This window comes from Asparagus officinalis, chromosome 9 (assembly GCF_001876935.1).
Source record: "Asparagus officinalis chromosome 9, Aspof.V1, whole genome shotgun sequence".
In the NCBI taxonomy this organism is placed as follows: Eukaryota; Viridiplantae; Streptophyta; class Magnoliopsida; order Asparagales; family Asparagaceae; genus Asparagus; species Asparagus officinalis.
Window position 1 is genome coordinate 50,132,486 of NC_033802.1, and position 4,299 is coordinate 50,136,784.

The window sequence follows — 4,299 nt, forward strand, 5'->3', positions numbered from 1 at the left end:
TATATTTCTTTATTTATAGATTAAGTCAGATTCACAACAAAATAATAAGAACCGAAGTTTAATTAATCTCTTCAAATAACGTTCTCGTGGGAATCGATATCTTTTTATACTATAACTTGATAAATTGTGCACTTGCAATTTTGGTACATAATTATGCCGCATCAAATACATGTCTATTGCACAGGCATCACTAGCTGTTACGCCATAACCAACTGTTAACAGAGCCGCAAAGCAAGAGGTTTGGCTATGTCTGGTTGAGAGGTATCAAAAGTTGAGGGCCCCAAAGTTTCAGGGTTCATCAGACTCACTTGTAGCACATGAGTAGAAGGAGGATGTGGGGAATATTCATGATTTGCTTGATGTCTACCCTGTCCAGGAATATTCATGATTTGCTTGATGTCTACCCAGTCCAAAGACATAGGTTGGCAGCATTCAGCCTCAAGGGCAACCCCTGAGGATGGTATAGACTCTAGTTTACACCAGAGCAGCGGATGGCACTCAATTTGAAGGATTTAATTTATTTCTTTAATGAGCAGTATATATCTTCTTCGGCAAAGGCCGGGAAGGAGGTAGAGCTATCCTGACCAGAATAGGGAGACGTGTCAGTAGCAGATTATGAGAGCAAATTCATGAGTTTACTCAGGTTTATAGGCATGTGGAAGACAGGAGAGCGTCACGCTCAAATGTTTTTTATGGGACTTCACCCAAGCCTACATCACTATCTTGTGTCTCGATGTTTCCACTCAGTGCGAGAGGTAGCCAACTTTGCGATTTCTCAGGAGACTGAGACTACTATGTTTCAAAAGAGTAAAGAGGAAAGCTCTAAAGCGGGATAGTCTGACGATAAGGGCAAGGGAAATAGGCTATTTTTAGGGCCCGGAGGACCCCAACAGCAGAGCAAGGGTTCTCACTAGCAACAAGGTTCTCATAAGAATGGATTGTAGCATGATCAGAGAGTGCCACAGTAGCGAAAAATTAAAGGTGTTTGTTTTCACTGCCATAAGTTCAGCCATAGAGCCGCGGAGTGTCGCAGTACACCAGCCGGAGTCTAGCAAGGCAAAGGTTTGGGTAAGCACCAGAGCCAAGGCTAGGGCCAGCAGCCGAGACTTGAGGTACCACCGCCAGTTCCAAGGATCGAGGGTCAAGTGCATTCTATTAAGGAGTTACCACAGGCATAGATGGTTCCATATGTTTTAGAGCCTTCGATATAGCAGTCCATCGCTATGGGTAGAGTGCCTGCAGTTGTGCTACATGATCATGGTGCGAATGAGGCAATGGTGTAAGGTACGTTCCTTGTGAGCTTCTTCCCAGCCCGAATTCTTTTTGATTCAAGAGCTTCATATTCATTTATCTCTTATGCCTTCATGGATAGATTTCAGCTAGTTACACATCCCCTAGACATACATTTGTTAGTTTCTACTCCTTTAGGTGATGTGTCCCTATTAGAGAGTATCTGTAAGAGATGTGTTATCAGCCTAGACGAGTCTGAGTTCGTAGTTGATTTGATCATCTTACATATGTCTAAGTTTGATGTGATCCTTAGTATGGATTGGTTATCTTCCTACCATGTCAGCATCAATTGTTCTGCAAAAATAGTTGACTATAGTTGAGTCTCCAGTCCCCATTCTTGCCATGGAGGATAAGAAACTTCAGAATAAAGTAATTCCATTGGTTAAGGTTCAATGGAACAGGAAAGGAGTTGAGAAAGCTTCTTGGGAGCGCGAGGAGGATATGCGTCGCGACTACCCATATCTATTCGAGTAGTTATATTACTAGTTATAATATTGTTAGTATTTATCTTATCTATATAGCTGCATTTACCCTTCATGCTAGAATGTGGATATTAACACTTAACAGCTAATCATTCGGAATATATGGTATATACATGAGGGTTCCTTGTTTGGATTTATCGCTCGACGTGCTTGTTTTGTTTAATTATAGGTTAAGTGGGAATATTCACATTCTAGATGTTAAGTGTAAATATTGCATGTATGATCCATATCTTTCTTGTGATTAATGATATGAGATTTATATATGAGGGTTTCCATGTTTGGATTATCCCATTAACGTACTTTTCTCGTATTATTAAACTCTAAGATTAAATTATTAAATTTCGGGGACAAAATTCTCTTTAAGGAGGGGTGAATGTAAAACCCTAAATAATTTGAAAAATAATTTTAAATAATAATAAATGAGTTTTATTATGGTTGGTGATCATTCTGGGATGAATGGATCAGATTAGAATCGATTTGAGATCGATTCGTAGTTTTAGCCTCGATATCGGAGTTTGCTGAAATCTGTCATATTTTTATTTTTATTAATTTTTTGATGATCAAATGGGCACGAGGTTTATGCAATTGATCTTAGAATGTTGAGAACGAGCTTTGGGTAAAGTTTCGTTGCGTTCTGACGACGGCTTTATCTCTCTCCCCTTCTCTCTCGTGTTGAGTAGCCGCACCCCCACCTCTCCAAACCCTAAAAAAAATTGTTCGAATTTGAAGAAACTTTGTGAAGCAAAGATTTAGAGGAGGGCGAGATCTACAACTTTTATGAAGCAATTTTGTATGAATCGTCCGTTTGAGAGATCAAAACCTCTTCTCAAGGTAAGTTCATCTTTTCCAAACTCATCCTCTTTTTCCTTATTTTTATTGGCTTAAAATCATGTTTAGTGTTATTAGATCCCCTCTAATCGATGTTTGTGGTTTTATGTATCAAGTAAACCCTATATGACCTAATTAAGAATTAAAACAAGATTTATTTTTTATTTTTGATTATTTCTGCAAAGTCTGTCGATTTTTGATCCGTCTTCGGATCATTTGACTGATCAGAAAGATCAACCGATAGATTAGTTTTCGGGAACTGAGGTTTTCTCTCTCTGGTTGGTTGAGTGATATGTGTATCGGTCGACCAATACTTATTGTTCGGTCGACTGATATGAATATCAGTCGACGGATCGAGTTTCCAGCTGACTAATTTCAAGTTTAGTTAATTTGGATCCGTTCTTCGGTTGGTCGACTGATTAGAAGGACCAGTCGACCGATGGGTCCTATTTGTCTCACACATGTTAGGTTGCAGACATGTTGTACGGGTTGTACGTAGATACACATACGTGGCAGTAGGAGTGCATGTGTTAGGTTTGAGCATGCATGGGCCTTTGGGAGTGTGTAGCCTAATGTTTGTGTTTGTCATGATGAGGAGTGATGATTGTTTCGAATATCGACGATTTTGGTTGCTTGAGTGCATTAGTCCATGCACTACATGAGATCGCAGGTGACTACACTCCGAGTGTGTTAGTCCGTGCACCACATGAGGCTGCTTGCGACTACACTAGTGGTGCATCTTTGTTTAAGTGTATGAGTGCGCTAGTCTGTGCACCGCATGATATTGCGGGCAACTACACTCCTAGTGCGTTAGTCCATGTACCGCATGATACTGTGGGTAACTACACTCCGTGTTGCATTTTTACTGAGGTTATTGAATGTGTTGGTCTGTGCACTACATAATATTATGGGCGACTACACTCTACGACATACATTGGTTTCGATGACTGAGAGTGTTAGTCCAGGAGCCGCATGATACTGTGGATGACTACACTCTACATCTTTGGGTCGCCTAGGACTCAGGCGAGTACATTTGATGGACGTAGTTCAACATTGTGGCATTTATGTGTGATGCTATATACTTTTTGATGAGGATTACACAGAATTTGTGTATTTGCTTCCGTGCCACTTACTAGAGGGTAGTGCGAGATATTGTGATTTGACATGAATGATATGCCCTGGATAAGGTTCTGGTGATGTACTTCTTTATTGTTTATTCATAAAATTTGGAGTTGATATTTAGTGATTCATAATTTGAGATACATGGTATATATATGAGGGTTTCTTTGTTTGGATTATTCCCTCAATGTACTTATCTCGTGTTGTGGGTTCCTAAATCTTAACTCCTCTTGGTAGTAGATATATGATATATATACTTATATATACATGCATGCTATGTGTAGTATTTTATATGTGTTACCCCCTTCCCCCTGGGGGTGGTGGAGATGTTCTTGCTAGCGCTCTAGCACTTGTTATTTACCACCTCTTTTAGGTAGTGGGTCAGGGTTTCGAAGAGCTGCAGACTGACGGAGACTCAGCATAGTTTACCATTATTCATAAGTAGCTAGTTGGTACTCCATAGTAGACTATTTATAGTTTTAGTCTTTTAAAGATGTATTTTTTTTGGTGGCTGAGTGCCTTAGTATTGTTCAGTTGACTCTTATGTTTTAGAGACTCATTGTTCTTATTTTAGTTTATC